Source organism: Vipera berus (genome assembly GCF_964194415.1).
Source record: "Vipera berus genome assembly, chromosome: Z".
Lineage (NCBI taxonomy): Eukaryota > Metazoa > Chordata > Lepidosauria > Squamata > Viperidae > Vipera > Vipera berus.
This window is the reverse complement of record NC_138205.1, coordinates 62710854-62728047: the sequence shown is the minus strand read 5'-3', so window position 1 is coordinate 62728047 and position 17194 is coordinate 62710854. Positions and strand designations below refer to the sequence as shown.

At 43.4% G+C, this 17194-nt stretch overlaps 1 protein-coding gene across 4 annotated transcripts in view; it reads right to left on the bottom strand.

The window, feature by feature from the left end:
* HUS1 (HUS1 checkpoint clamp component) overlaps positions 1 to 17194 on the bottom strand; it is a 64796-nt gene that overhangs the window by 37011 nt on the left and 10591 nt on the right. The gene's annotated exons all lie outside the window — the stretch shown is intronic.

The following is a 17194-nucleotide window of genomic DNA, read 5'->3' as shown; positions in this document are numbered from 1 at the left end:
ACCATAACGCAGGCCAGGCCTACGACCATTCGCGATGGTGAAAAACGAGGACCAGTCGCCGACAAAACCCAGTGGCGAACTGACGAACAGCCTATTCCCAGGATGGTGGGGAACGGCAGAAGGTGCACAAACAGAGGGCCGTATCGTCACCAGGAGTGTCATCTCCGCTCTGTACAAGCGGTGAGACGCTCTGACCCTCTGTACTTCCCCGGAGGACCCGGGAGCGAAGGTGTGCAGCCTCCTATGCTAAGGCTGGTCTACCTGAATGCCAGGTCCGTAGCTAACAAGGCTCACCTCGTTCGTGACCTAGTGGAGAGCGAGCACGCGGACCTGGCTTGCATCACGGAAACCTGGCTGGACCCAGAGGGTGGTGTCCCTCTGGTTGACCTCTGCCCGCCAGGTTTCCAGGTGCTGCACCAGCCTCGGACCCATGGGAGGGGCGGGGGAGTGGCAGTTATCATCAGGGAATCCCTTTCCCCGCGAGAGACCACCGTCCCTCAGATGGTCGGGTGTGAGTCTCTCCTACTGAGATATGGCCCGGGGGCGCAGTTGGGCCTGCTGCTGGCGTACCTACCACCTAATCGTGCAGCAGCAGCCCTGCCCGAGCTACTCGATGTCCTCTCAGGGTTGGTGGTTGAATTCCCAAAACTCATGGTCTTGGGCGACTTTAACCTACCGTCCCTGGGAGGATCGTCCGAACTGGCTCGGGAGTTCATGGCTTCCATGGCGGCCATGGACCTGTCGCAAATAATTTCTGGACCGACTCATGAGAGAGGCCACACCCCAGACTTGGTGTTCTTGTCTGGACGGTGGCGTGATGATATTGGTGGGGGTGCCACGACTGTTACGCCCCTGTCATGGACCGATCATCACCTCCTACGGCTAGACTTCCCCTTTGCCACCCCCCGCCGTGGGTGCACGGTGCCAACCAGATGGTACCGCTCTAGGCGCCTAATGGACCCTGATAGGTTCCAGGCAGCGCTTGGGGACGCATATGCACTCCCTGCTCACAGCTCGGCGGATGCCTTAGTGGAAGCCTGGGAAAAGGCAGCCACGGAGGCTCTGGACCGAGTTGTACCCCTGCGGCCTCTGACCCGGCGCAGATCCCAGCGAGCCCCATGGTTCACCGCGGAGCTCCGGGAGATGAAGCGTCGGAGACGGGGCCTAGAGAGCCGTTGGAGATCCAGTCGATCCGAATCCGACCGATTGCGATTAAGAATCCTCACCAGGTCTTATCTCGCTGCGATAAGGGTGGCAAAATCCAACTACTTTTCCACCCTCATCGCGTCTGCAGATAATCGCCCGGCTGCCTTGTTCAGGGTGACTCGCTCCCTACTGAACCAAGAGGTGAGGGAGGAACCCTTGCAGGGTCGAGCCGAGGAATTCGGTCAATATCTGCTGGATAAAATTGCTCGGATTCGAACCGGCCTGGACTCCAACTGGGCTGAGTTGGAAGAACAAGACATGGACAGTCTTGTCGACGTCATCTGGGAGGAATTTGATCCTGTGACTCCTAAGGAAGTGGACAGGATTATGAGGAGGTTGAGCTCCTCCACATGCTTACTGGACCCGTGCCCTTCCTGGCTGGCTTATGCGGCTCGAGAGGGGACACGAGGCTGGTTCCTGGCGGTCATCTCTGCTTCTCTGAGTGAGGGTCACTTCCCCACCGCCTTGAAGGAGGCGGTGGTGAGACCTCTCCTCAAGAAGCCCACCTTGGACCCATCCTCATTGAATAACTTTCGTCCAGTCTCCAATCTTCGCTTCCTTGCGAAGGTTGTTGAGAGCGTGGTGGCGCACCAACTTCCTCAGGTCCTGGAGGAAGCGGTTTATCTAGACCCGTGCCAATCGGGCTTCAGGCCGGGCTACAGCACGGAGACGGCATTGGTCGCTCTGAGGAATGATCTCTGGAGAGCCCGGGACAGGGGCCATTCCTCAGTCCTAGTCTTATTAGACCTTTCGGCGGCTTTCGATACCATCGACCATGGTATCTTGCTGCGACGCCTCAGGGGACTGGCAGTGGGAGGCACGGTTCTGCGTTGGTTCTCCTCCTTTCTCCAGGGTCGCTCGCAGTCGGTGCTGGCAGGGGGACAGAGGTCGACCCCGAGGCCTCTCGTTTGCGGAGTCCCTCAGGGGTCAGTCCTCTCGCTTCTCCTGTTCAACATCTACATGAAACCGCTGGGTGAGATCATTCGTAGCTTTGGAGTAGGGTACCATCAGTATGCTGATGACACCCAGCTTTTCATCTCAACTCCAAACAGCATCAGTGATGCCATCGACGTGATGTCCCGCTGCCTGAAAGCGGTCCGGGAATGGATGGGGAGGAACAGGCTTCAACTGAACCCGGACAAGACTGAATGGCTATATGTACCGGCAAGCCAGGATACTCAGAGCATCCCATCCCTTAACATCGGGGATGAGTTACTACCCCCTGTTGATAGGGCCCGCAACCTGGGTGTCCTCCTAGACTCACAGCTCTCCCTGGAAGATCACATAGGAGCTGTGACCAAGGGGGCCTTCTCCCGGGTTCGACTGGTGCGCCAACTACGGCCTTATCTGGACCTGGATGCCTTACGTACAGTCACCCATGCCCTTGTGACCTCTCGCCTAGACTACTGTAACGCTCTCTACATGGGGCTGCCCTTGAGATCCACTCGGAAGCTTCAACTGGTGCAAAGTGCAGCGGCACGGACACTTTTGGGAGCCTCCCGATACTCCCATATCACACCTCTCCTCCGTACGCTGCACTGGCTTCCGGTTGCCTTCCGAGTGAAGTTCAAGGTGCTAACAATGACATACAAAGCCCTACATGGCATGGGTCCGGACTACCTACGGGAGCACCTTCTGCCAATGTCAACACCCCACCGCCCTGTGCGCTCCCACAGAGAGGGCCTCCTCAGGGTGCCACCGCTCAAGGAATGTCGGCTGGTGGCCCCCAGGGGGAGGGCATTCTCAGTGGGTGCGCCAGCCCTCTGGAACTGCTTACCAACTGAAATCCGGATGGCCCCCGACCTCCGCACCTTCCGGCGCGAGTTAAAGACTTACCTATTCCAGCAGTCCGGCCTGGCCTGATAGCTCTGATAGCTCTAATTGGGGTCCCAGTTTGTTTTGTTTTGATTATTGTTTTCAATACTGTTTCATTATGTTGCCTATCTTACTCTGTACACCGCCCCAAGTCCCTCGGGAGAAGGGCGGTTTATAAAAACAAATAAATAAATAAATAAATAAATCTTTCTTTTTCTCCCTTGCCTTTCGCTTCCCTCCTTTCCTCAGCTACTTGCAAAGCTTCCTCAGACCGCCATTTTGCTTTCTTGCATTTCTTTTTCTTTGGGATGGGTGGGTGGGTGGAACCAACTAGATGGTACCGCCCCAGGTGCTTAATGGACCCTGAGAGGTTCCAGGCAGCGCTGGGATCCCCACCTGCCTCCTTCGCTCACAACTCGGCGGATGCCTTAGTGGAAACCTGGGAAAGAGCAGCCACGGAGGCTCTCGACAGAGTTGTACCCTTGCGGCCCCTGACCCGGTGCAGATCCCATCGAGCTCCATGGTTTTCCGCAGAGCTTCGAGAGATGAAGCGTCGGAAACGGGGCCTAGAGAGCTGTTGGAGATCCAGCCGATCCGAATCCAACCGATTGCGACTAAGAAACTACATTAGGTCTTATCTCGCTGCGATAAGGGCAGCGAGGTCTAATCACTTTGCTACCCTTATTGCGTCCGCAGATAATCGCCTGGCCGCCCTGTTTAGGGTGACCCGCTCCCTCCTTAATCAGGAGGTGAGGGAGGAACCCTTGCAGGGTCGTGCCGAGGAGTTTAACCACATGTTTATTGGACCCGTGCCCTTCCTGGCTGGTTTATGCGGCCCGGGAGGGAACACGAGGCTGGTTCCAGGCGGTTATATCTGCTTCTTTGAGTGAGGGTAGTTTTCCTGCCGTCTTGAAAGAGGCGGTGGTGAGACCTCTCCTCAAGAAGCCTAACTTGGACCCAGCTGTGTTGAATAACTTTCGTCCGGTCTCCAACCTTCGCTTTCTTGCGAAGGTTGTTGAGAGTGTGGTGGCGCATCAGCTCCCTCTGGTCCTGGATGAAGCGGATTATCTAGACCCGTACCAATCGGGTTTCAGGCCCGGGTACAGCATGGAGACGGCATTGGTCGCTCTGGTGAATGATCTCTGGAGGCCTCGGGACAGGGGACATTCCTCTGTCCTAGTCCTATTAGACCTCTCAGCAGCGTTCGATACCATCGACCATGGTATCCTGCTGCGGCGTCTCAGAGGATTAGGAGTGGGAGGCACGGTTTTGCAGTGGTTCTCCTCCTATCTCCTGGGACGCTCGCAGTCGGTGTTGGCAGGGGGGCAGAGGTCGACCTCGAGGTCTCTCATTTGTGGAGTTCCTCAGGGGTCGGTCCTCTCGCCTCTCCTGTTCAACATCTACATGAAACTGCTGGGTGAGATCATTCGTGGTTTTGGAGTTGGGTATCATCAGTACGCCGATGATACCCAGCTTTTCATTTCGACCCCAAACCACCCCAGTGATGCCCTTGACGTGATGTCCCGTTGCCTGGAGGCGGTTTGGGTCTGGATGGGGAGGAACAGACTTCAACTCAACCCCGACAAGACTGAGTGGCTGTGCATACCGGCATTCCGGGATATTCAGAACATTCCATCTCTTTCCATGGGGGGTGAACTATTACCCCCCGTAGATAGGGCTCGCAACTTGGGAGTCCTTCTAGATTCACGGCTCACTTTGGAAGACCATATAGTAGCTGTGACTAGGGGGGCCTTCGCCCAGGTTCGCCTGGTGCGCCAGTTGCGGCCCTATCTAGACCGGGATGCTTTATGTATGGTCACTCACGCGCTCGTGACCTCTCGTCTGGACTACTGCAACGCTCTCTACATGGGGCTACCCTTGAGGACCACTCGGAGGCTCCAACTGGTACAGAATGCAGCCGCCAGAGTTGTGTTGGGAGTCTCCCGATACTCTCATGTTACACCTCTGCTCCATGAGCTGCATTGGTTACCAGTTGTCTTCCGGGTGTGATTCAAGGTACTGGTAATGGTGTTTAAGGCCCTACATGGCATGGGTCTGGAGTACCTTAGGGAGCACCTGCTGCCGGCATCAACTTCCCTCCGCCCTGTGCGTTCCCACAGAGAGGGCCTCCTCAGGGTGCCACCGATCAGAGAATGTCGATTGGTGGCCCCCAGGGGGAGGTCCTTCTCTGTGGGCGCCCCGGAGCTATGGAATCGGCTGCCGGTTGAGCTCTGGATGGCGCCCGACCTTCGCTCCTTCCGTCGCGATCTGAAGACATTCTTATTTGAACAAGCCGGCCTGGCCTGATGGGGGATGGGTTGGGTTTTACTGTCATTTTTAATATTTGTATTTACTGTTTTTAGTCGGGCATATGTTTAATTTTCTTTTAACTTTTGTATTTTTGTATTTTTTATATTTGCCCTGTTCACCGCCCTGAGTCCCTCGGGAGAAGGGTGGTATATAAATAAAATTATTATATTATATTATATATTATATTATATACCTCTTGTACAATGTTGCGAACCTCTGTCCATAGTTCTTCAGGCACCCTGTCTATCAGATCTAATTCCTTAAATCTATTTGTCACCTCTACTGTATATTCAACAGGGATATGATTTAATTCATACCTGACTGGCCTGGTGCTTTTCCCTACTTTCTTCAGTTTAAGCCTAAACTTTGCAACAAGAAGCTCATAGTCTGAGCCACAGTCAGCTCCTGGTCTTGTTTTTACTGACTGTATAGAGCTTCTCCATCTTTGGCTGCAGAGCATATAGTCAATCTGATTTCTGTGTTGACCGTCTGGTGATGTCCATGTGTAGAGCCGTCTCTTGGGTTGTTGGAAAAGAGTGTTTGCTATGACCATCGTATTCTCTTGACAAAATTCTATCAGCCTGTGCCCTGCTTCATTTTGTACTCCAAGGCCAAACTTGCCTGTTATTCCGGTTATCTTTTGGCTTCCTACTTTAGCATTCCAATCCCCCATGATGATAAGGACATCATTTTTGGGTGTTAGCTCTATAAGGTGCTGTAGGGCTTCATAGAACCGGTCAATTTCATCCTCTTCAGCACTGGGGGTTGGGGCTTAGACTTGGACTACTGTGATATTGAATGGTTTGTCTTGGATTCGAACTTACAACTGTTCGCTTAGTGACTGCTTGAAGTTACAATGGCACTGAAAAAAGTCCCCCCCCAAGGCACAGCTGAGCAAGACACCTACCTGCCCGCCCAGCAGTGCTCTTCCTCCTGTCTAAGGTTTTCATTGTTGTGAGCATTTCTGTTGAGGATTGGCAGTAGGGGTGGGAGGTGTTTGGTTTTTATTCCCCCCCCCCCGTCTGCTGGGTGGTTGCAGTAGGTTTTGGTCACTTCACATGGCCCTGGGACACTGTGACCGTCATAAATATGAATCAGTTCCCAAGCATCTGAATGTAAATCACAAGACCCTGGAGATGCTGCAACATTCCAGCTGATCAGTGCTTCTTCTGGGCTCAGCAGAAGCACCAGGATCAGCGCCGAGCTCCAGCTCCACTGGTTCAGCTCATTCCCCTCCCCCACTACCACTTTTCTAGGATGGTCACATACCACCTGCCAGGTGCCAATGTACCACAGGTGGTACCCGTACCAGTGGTTGAAAAGCCCTGCCCTTGAGTGTGCACTCCATTATTCCCTGGAAAATACTGGTGCTACACTCACCCCAAACTGTAGGCACTTGACCTTGAAGGCCCCCTGATGGGTGACAATGGTTTGGGTGACTGTCGTGGCCTTGTCCACCGATAGCTGTTGGTAGGCCTGCGGCAAATCTAATTTGGCGAACATGCGGCCACCTTGCAATGATGCCAAAGTATGGCTGATAACTGGCACTGGGGTACGTGTGCTGTTGAAGTGCCCGGTTAATGGTGCACTTATAGTCAGCACATATGCGTACTTCTCCATTGGCCTTAAGTGGCATTACTATGGGGGTCTCCCACACCCCACTGTCTATGGGCTGCAATATCCTCTGACTGACCAGCTTGTCTAGCTCTGCATCAATTTTGGGTTTTAAAGGGAAAGGCACTTGATGAGGCTTGACCCATATTGGTGTTACCAGGGGATCAAGCTTGAAGGCTATCGGAGGGCCGTTGTACTCTCCTAGGCTTGAACTGAAAACATCCGCGAACTCTTGACAGACTGAAGACAAGTCTGCCACCTGTATTCAGTGAATGCCGGTTACTTGGATGCCCAATGTATCAATCTAATTGAGCCCTATGAGGCTTGTGCATTGGCCTTCCACCACAATATCTAGTAGGCCTGCAAACCCCTTGAAATTCACCAAAAGTGTGGCTTCGCCCTTGACCGCCACTCGGGAGTTTTGGAAGTCTGTGAGCAAAAGGTTAGATGGCTGAAGTTTGACCCATCTGTTGCTGCGGTTGCATATGTGCCAGAAGGTTCCTGTGGAGATGATGGACATGGGTGAGCCTGTGTCCAGTTCCATTTTGCATGGAACTCCCTAAAGCTTGACCTGAAGTCGAAGCTTCTGTTTAAGTGAGCGGTGAGCACCAGTGCGGAACACGCTCCTCTGGCTGGAGCAGAACCTTACTCAGTGTTGCCCTGGGCCCCCGGTACCTCTTATGACTGAGTCGTCCTGCGGACGGTCCGTCTGACGACCTCGGCAGATGGTGGCAATGTGACCTGGTTTGCCACATGCCCAGCACATTGCTGTTCAGAATTGGCATTCCACGCGTTGTTGGCGGCCTCCGCAGCCCATGCATCTAAGGAATGGAACTGCCTTCTCAGCTGGCCGCGGTCCCTTCTCCTGGTGCTTCTGTAGCTTGTTAACCTTGTAGTCAGAGTCGGTGTCTTCCATCCATTTGGCATCCTCGTGGTGGACGACTTCAGTTCTTGAAGTGCTTTTGGAGGGCTGTAGCACTTTAACAGCCCCTCCAGTGGCTTTGTCTGCCATGACCTCCTTCAAGGCCTCTTGTAGCGAGACAGTCTCCTTGGCGAACAGTTTTTGTTGGAGCTCTTGGTTCCAGAGTCCACAGACTAAGTGGTCTCTTAGTCTCTCCTCCAAATCCATGAAATTGCAGAATCGGGACGCTTGACGAAGAGTGGCAATGAATTCTGTGGCCGTCTCACTGGGCTGTTGCTCCTGCTGCTCAAAAGCATGCCTCCACACTATGACGGATAATTTGGTCTCGAAGTGGTCTCAGAGCTTTTTGTTCAAGTCCGCGTAGGTGATGGACTCAAGCGGCATTGGTGAGACCAGGTTCTTGGCAATGTCGAAGGTGGCTGGGCTGCACACCCAGAGGAGGGTTGCGGCCTTCAGCCCGTCTTCGCTGACCTGGTTGGTGCGGAGGTAATTCTTGACGCGGGAAATGTAGGACACCCATCTCTGTGGGTGTGTGACGTCAAACTCTTCGAGTTTCCCCACTTTTGCCATGGTGAGTTGCTTGCGATTCTTGTGCTCATGTTGCCTTGTGCTGCTTCTACATAGGCTCTAGGATGGATCCTTAGGGCGCGGTGGTCTCCAGCATGTCTTGCTGGCAGACCGAGAGGGGGGGGAACGCAGTCTCTGCCAGGCTTTATGCTGGCCTCACCCCCTAGTGACTTCAGACTCTTGTGTTGAAGCAGCACATCCCACTATCGTCGCCACTGTTATATCTCTGGTTCTTTAGGCATTAAGCGATACAAAGTGTTGAAACAGCAAACAAGTTTATTAATTCAGAACAGAAGCAAACCATAATGGCTGCTGCACAGCTATTTATACGGTTAGCCTCTAGGCAGTGACCAATAGGTTAAAGTAACAGTTTCCTGCCCCAAACCTCATTATCAGCCTGGAGACAGCAAGTCTGGCTTTCAGTAACAGCAACTGTTACATAACAGAGAAATCTAGGTCAGCCATTAAGCAAATGATCAGACATTAAGCAATACATTACATCAAGGATGTCCACTATCCCCATTGTTATTCATTTTCACTCTGGAAGTTTTAAACAGAAATATTAGACAAGATATAAAAGGCGAAACATACAAACTACAAGCATTTGCTGAAGATTTAGTATTTATCTTAGAAGAACCTTTGGAGATGATTTCTAAATTACTGGGAAAGATAGAATAGTATGGAGAAATGGCAGGACCAAAAATAAATAGAGAAAAAACTAAAGTAATAGTCACGAATCTCACAGATAAACACAAAAAAACCAAATTTCAGAAAAAATAGTTACAGATAGTGAAAAAAGATTAAATATTTGGGTATACATTTATTGGCAAGACGTTCAACAATAAAAGAAAATAATTACACAAAATTATTGAATCAAATAAAACTGGACTTGGAAAGATGGAAAAAAATTACAGTTGGGGTGGCATGCTTTTTTATGGCATGACAAAAACAGAGTTCATAAGTATTTCAAAATATATAAAAGTGCATTGTTAATAGTATGGGAAAAAATTAAAAGTAAAATATACCTGAAAATTCCAGGGTGGTTGTCAACTATGGAAACATTTGTACACCCAAACCTGGTGGACTTTGAAAAAACCTGGACATATATATTCTAAATGCTGAAGGGAATTTAAAATCTAAACAAGAACTGGAAAACTCCGGACGATTTGGAACTGCGAGATATTTGGCATGACACACATCTACATGAAAAGGATTATACTTTTTTCTCTGACAGACATCAATCTTTTTCCAGGATTGATTTTATCTTGCTGACTAATGACTTTTTTTCTAGGATTAAGAAGGTAAAGATCTGTGCAAGAACTATTTCTGACCATAGCCCAGTTTGGTTAGAGATCAATAAGGACAATAGGGATAGGCGCTCGTGGCGCGTAAATGAGAACTTGTTTAGAAATCAGAGAAATGTGGAAGAATGTAAACAGCAGATGAAGGATTTCTTTGAAATTAATATGAATAAGGATACCTCTATGGACATGGTCTGGGATGCTAGCAAGGCCTACATGAGAGGGGTGTTGATATATATGAATAATAAATGCAGACGTACTTTGGAAGTTAGAAGGAAAGAACTGGAGAATGAAATTAGGGAAAAAGAAAAGGCCCTTATTTTGAACCCATTGGATGTGAAGACTAAGGAGGTTATTAATCTATTAAGAGGACAATTTGACAAGTTGATGGCTGATCAAGTGGCAACCAATTTACGGTTTGCTAGGCATAATACTTTTTGCAATGCTAATAAGCCAGGTAGATGGCTAGCTTACAGATTAAGGAAAAAGCAAAGGGCTTCTAATATAGATAAAATTGAATATAAGGGAAAGGTTGTGTTTCAACAGGATCTTATTAAGGAAGCTTTTGTGGATTTTTATTCTAAATTATATGCTAAGGAGAAGATTAATGAAAAAGACATTGATGTATATTTGGAGAATGCTAGCATCCCGGTTCTTACGCAAGCACAAAAGGAGGAGATTAATCAATTGATAACAGAAGAAGAAATTCTTATAGCAATTAAGGAACTGAAGGGGGATAAAGCGCCAGGTACGGATGGTTTGACTGCGGCTTACTACAAAAACTTACAATTGGAGTTGATAATGCCGTTAAAGGAACTGTTCCAGACAATTCAGAGAGGGGGAAAGGTGCCTCCGTCTTGGAGAACTGCTTTTATCTCTTTGATTCCGAAGGAAGATCAAGATGCTACTCAAGTAAAAAACTATAGACCGATATCACTTTTAAATACAGATTACAAGATATTTGCCAAGGTGTTAGCTAACAGATTGATGAGGGTTCTGCAACAGGTGATTCATGGGGATCAAACTGGGTTTATTAGTGGTAGGCAAATGAAAAATAATGTGAGGCATATAGTTGATGTGATGGAGTTTTTGGAAAGGAACAACCAGATCCCTGCGGCGCTAATCTTTCTAGATGCTGAAAAAGCTTTTGATCAATTGAATTGGCAATTCTTGATGAAAGTTTTAGATAAAATGAATTTTGGGGATAAATTTTTGCAACCAATCAGGGCATTATATCAAAAACAAACTGCCCGAATAATAGTTAACAATAGTTTGACTGAAATATGTAACATTGAGAAGGGCACAAGACAAGGGTGTCCGTTATCACCTTTATTATTTGTTTTAACATTGGAGATATTATTGGTAAAAATACGGAATTCGGAAAGAATTAAGGGTATACAAATTAGAGATCAGGATTATAGACTGAGAGCGTTCGCAGATGATCTGGTTGTTACAGTGACCCAGCCAGAAAACTCTGTTGTGGACCTGATGGAGATAATAATGCAATATGGGAAGGTTTCTGGATTTAAAGTTAATGCACAAAAAACTAAAATTCTGGCCAAAAACATGACAGTATCGCAAAAGGCCCTTTTAGAAGGATTAACTGGATTTGAGATTGTTAAAAGGGTCAAATATTTGGGGGTGATTTTGTCACCCTCTAATACAAAGTTATATAAAAATAACTATGAAAAGCTATGGGGGAAAATTCAAAAAGAAATGGAGAGCTGGGAAAAATTGCAATTGTCTTTTTTGGGAAGAATTGCAGCAGTGAAAATGAATGTCCTGCCTAAATTTCTATTTTTATTTGAAATGATATTGGTCCTTAAAAAAAGATTCTAATCTGGAAGAATGGCAACGGGGTATCAATAAATTTGTTTGGGCAGGGAAAAGGCCATGAGTTAAACTTAAGATTATGCAGGATACTCGTGAAAGAGGTGGTCTTAAAATGCCTAATCTTAAATTATATTATGAAGCTGCTGCGTTATCAGGAATAAGTGATTGGATTAATTTGACACAAGAGAGATTATTAAATCTTGAGGGCCATGACTTGTTATTTGGCTGGCATGCATATTTGTTGTATGATAAGAAGGTAGATAATGTGTTTAAAGTGCATATTTTAAGACAGGCATTGTTGAGAGTTTGGAAGAAATATAGACATAAGTTAGACTACAAGATGCCGTTGTGGGCAATCCCAAAACACGCAATAGAAAACATAAATGTAGGCTTCAAACATGATGTGACTACGTATAAGGAGATTTTAAGCTTGGAAAGAAATGTCTGGTGTTTAAAGCCGTATAACTTCTTGCGAGATGAGAAGATTGTTCAAACTTGGTTTCAATATACTCAGTTACGGGCCAGGTGGAAAGAAGATCAGAAAATTGGTTTTGCAATGACTGACGAAAATTTGATAAAGCAAATTAGAAATCAGGGTCCAGCACATATCAAACGGATATATCTTGCATTGATAGAAATTGACTCAGAAACAGAACTTGTTAAAGATTGTATGATAAAATGGGCCCAGAATATCCAAGAAGTTATTACAATGGACATGTGGGAAAAGATCTGGGTGAGGAACGTAAAATTTACACAAGCTCAAAACTTAAGAGAGAACTTTTATAAAATGTTTTATAGATGGCATTTAGATCCTAAAAAGCTTGCAAGTGTGTATCCGAACTATCAGCCCAAATGTTGGAGGTGTGGTGGCGAAGATGCAACATATTTTCACATATGGTGGACTTGCAAAAAGGTTAAGGCTTTTTGGATAAAAATTTGGTGGAATATGCAGAAGATCTTCAAGCAAAGGATAAAGTTTTGTCCGCAATTGTTTTTGTTGGGCATAATTACAGATGCTACTGTTGTGGACACTAAGTTGATGTTGAATTTAGTTACAGCAGCAAGACTTTTAATAGGTCAATATTGGAAGAAGGAGGAACTGCCGACTATAGAAGAATGGACTCTAAAGGTTTCTGACCTGGCGGAAATGGCAAAGATCTCGGCCTACTTGAAAGATCATTCGCAAGAACGTTATATTATGGAGTGGAAAAAATGGATTGATTATATCCAGAACAAATATGGGACTAAAAAGTTTCATTTAGCATTTGAATAAGTCTTCCTTTCTTTTTTCTTTTTTCTTTTTTTTATATATGTAATATTAATATTGTTTGTAGTTATCTTATATGAGCTAGAGAGTGATAGATTTAAGAGTTTATTGTTGTTAGCATATGGAGGTTTATGATTGTTCTTTGTTTTTTATACCTTGTACTTAGCTCTGGGAAGTCGGGGGGGAGGGGGAAATGGTGGGGAGGGGTAGGGAGGGATAGGTAGGGGTGGGGGGAGGGGGGATTGTTAAAGATAAAATGTATTCTAAAACTTTTCAATAATAAAAAAAAGAACTGGAAAACTTGTCATGGTGGGCACATTTACAAATGCAAAATAGATATAAAATATGTTAAACTGTATGGATTTTATAAAGAACGAACAATATTTAATAAGATTTTGTTAATTTCAGAAGAGAAATTAATTAAGAAAATGTATAATTTTTTGTTAATTTTGGAAATGGAAAGTGAACAAGTTAAAGAAACAATGATAAAATGGGCAATTTTTTGGATATAATATAGAACTAGAAAAATGGCACAAGTTATGGGAGAGAAATTATAAATTGAAAATGTCAACTTCTTATAAAGAAAATTTTATATAAAATGTTTTATAAATGGCACTTGCCACCAGCAAGATTAGCAAAAATGTTTAAAAATATGTGAGATAGACGGAAATGTAAACATAATTCAGGCACGTATTATTATGTTTGGTGGACATGTGACAAAGCAAAGAATTATTGGAAAAAGATACATACTTGGTTAGAAAAGATGATGGGAGAACATGTAGACTTTAAACCTGAACTTTTCTTACTAGGTATAATACCAGAAAAGATTAACAAACAACGCCTATATTTGATTCTACACATCACAACAGCAGCAAGATTAATATTTGCACAATATTGGAAAGACAAAGGAATACCACCAAATGAAGAAATAATTAAAAAAATACTGGAATGCGCAGAGATGGACAGATTGACCATGAGATTTAAAGAAAAAGAAGAAACAGAATATTATCAAACTTTGGACTTATTTTATCGATGCCTAGAAGAAAGAATGAAGGATTAGGAATTAAATATGTATTAGCGTTTTAAACCCAGACAACACATTGGTTGAAAAATTATTATTGTATGTAAGAAAAAATTAATAAAATTTTGTAAAAAAAATGATAAGACTCCAGGCCCAGATGGATTATCTGCAGAGTTTTACAAATCTCTACAAGATATTTTAAATCCTATAATGGAAGAAGTATGTAATGGGTACCTTTAGAGGCTAAAACACCAAATACATGGACAGACAGTAATATTAATACCTAAAGAAGACTCAGGCTTAATGCAAATAAAGAATTATAGACCATTATCTTTATTAAATGTGGACTATACAATTTTTGCTTCAATAATAGCAGAAAGACTAAAGAAATTTTTGATTGAATTTATACATACAGATCAAAATGGATTTCTACCCAAAAGGGAAATAAAAAATAACTTAAGAATGATTTTAGACATTTTGGAATATTATGAACTCCACTCAGGAAAACAGATGGCATTAATATTTCTAGACGCACAGAAGGCCTTTGACAATATAAATTGCCAATTTATGTTTCAACAACTAGATGAAATGGATTTTGCAAATTTTTTAATAAATATAATTAAAACAATTTATTATACAAACATCCAAAGTAATTGTAAATGGAGATTTTACAGAAAATTTCAATATTAAAAAAGGCACAACACAAAGATGTCCACTATCTCCACTGCTATTCATATTAACATTGGAGGTATTAAATAGAAATATTAGACAAGATATGGAAATTAAAAAACTGAAAATAAAACTGAAAAATACAAATTACAAGCATTTGCAGACGATTTAGTTTTTATACTAGAAGAACCCCTTGAGACAAGCCTTAAGCTTATGAAAAAGATAGAAGAATTTGGAGAAGTGGCAGGTATGAAAATAAACAGAGAAAAGACCAAAACGTTAACTAAAAATCTTACAGAAAAACAAAAAAAAGTAGTTATCAGGAAAAACAGGTCTTCAAATAGTCAAAAAAGTTAAATACCTGGGAATCTACCTGACAGCAAGATGTGCAACAATAAAAGAAGATAACTACGTAAAACTATTAAAACAAATAAAACTAGATTTGGGAAAATGGAAAAAATATACAACTTTCAATGCTGGGGAGAATAGCAACAGTGAAGATGAATATTTTACAAAAAATACTTTTTTTGTTTCAAACCATACATCAACTTCTTTGATGAACTAAACAAATCAATATTAAAATTTATTTGGCAAGGAAAAAAAGCTAGAATAAAATTGAAAATGCTTCAAGAAGCAAAAGAAAATGGAGGATTTGGTTTGCCAGACTGGAGTTTATATTACCAAGCAGCTGTTCTAACATGGCTAAAAGAATGGATAACCCTTAAAGATAGAAGATTATTAAACTTAGAGGGACACAACCTGCAACTTGGATGGCATGCCTTTTTATAATACGGGAAAAATAAAATTCACAGATACTTTCAACATCATTACATTAAAAACGCACTTCTGCTAGAATGCGAAAAAATAAAAGTGAAAAACTATATAAAAATACCTGTATAGCTTTCAACAAAGGAACCGTTTGTTCACCCAAACTTAATAAACTATGGCAAAATTGTGACTTATAAAGACTTTTTTTACAAAGAAGGAAAATTAAAACATAGAGAAGAATTAGAAGAACAGGGTATAGACTTATCATGGTGGCCATATTTGCAAATCCAAACAAGATATGAAAAAGATGTTAAAATACCTGGGTTCTATAAAGAACAGAGAGACTTTGATAAGATATTACTGACATCAGATGAAAAATTAATTAAGAAACTTTATAAATATACCCTAAGCTTAAAGATAGAAGAGGAACAAGTCAAAGAAACAATGATAATGTGGGCAAAGAACTTTGGATATAATATAGAACTAGAAAAATGGCAAAATCTTTGGGAAAGAAACTTGAAAATAACAAAAGCGGTAGCATACAAAGAAAATTTATATAAAATTTTTTATAGATGGCATTTAACACCTGCGAGACTAGCAAAAATGTTTAAAGATGTATCGAACAATTGTTGGAAATGTAAACAAAAAACAGGTACTTATTGCCATCTTTGGTGGACATGCTCTAAAGCTAAAAGATTTTGGTTAAGAATACATACATGGTTAGAGAAAATGACAAAAAAACATATAGTGTCAAATGTCATGGTTCCGATTAATGAGACAGTTCAAACAAAATTCAGGCATTATTTTATCTAAAAAGTCTTAACAATAAAACAAAGCATTGGCACTCATGGATGGATGCCAGAATCTGAAATCTCCTCCCCTAAGCCCATCGTATCATACACAATTCCCACCCTTATTTACACATCATAAATCACATTATCCAATTAGTTTTACATATGAAGTTTCACTTCCTTTCTCTGCGCACGTTATTTCTTATTTTATTAAAACATCCGGTTGACATTCGTCCCCCCTTCAGTGATTCAAAGCGAAGCAGTTAAAGAAAAAGGCTGCTTCTTATATTGTCAGTGCAAAAACATGTCAATGTTTGTAGCATTGACATCAACGCTGCTAACATCAGATGTTCTTGCTTTGACAACAGATGGAAATCTTTCACTCTTAGAGTTAGTTGATGCTGGGAGTGGGGATGTGGATGAGAGTCCAGCTAGTCATAACAATAATAACTCAGCCGTGGGAATCCAAGGTTATTGTGCCCAGAGTTGATAAAGATTTGGTGGGCTGGAGAGCAGGGGAGAAAGCCCAGGCGCTTCAAGCTAATTGGGGAATGTGATTTATGACTGTTAATTGGAGAAGGGAATTATGCTTTGCTACTTTGTGCCCAGGGGAGGGGAATTCAGTTTTTGGCTTCATGTCATGGTTAAGACAGATGAAACTCTTCAAAAAAACTTCGAGGCATTGTTTACCTTAAAGAATCTTTTATTCGAGAAACAAAATATAGGCACTACATAGTAGAAGCCAGAATTATTTTTGTTAGGTATAATTGTAGGTGATTATGAGAAAGAGTGTATTTATTTAATTTTACATATATTAACTGCAGCAAGAATTGTATTTGCTCAATATTGGAAAAATGAAGAATTACCAGCAGAGGAAATGTTAATTAAAAAAATCTTAAGAGTGTGCAGAAATGGATAGATTGACATTGATAATGAAAGAGAAAGAAGATTCAATTTATTTTAGAACACAGAATACTTTTTTATAATTGGCTAGATAAACGAGGTAGAGAGAAAGGAACTTAATATATATTAGTAAATTAGACATTGAAGCCCAGACAATATGTTGCTGATAAATATTTTAAGCACCGTGATTACAAAAAAATCTTAATA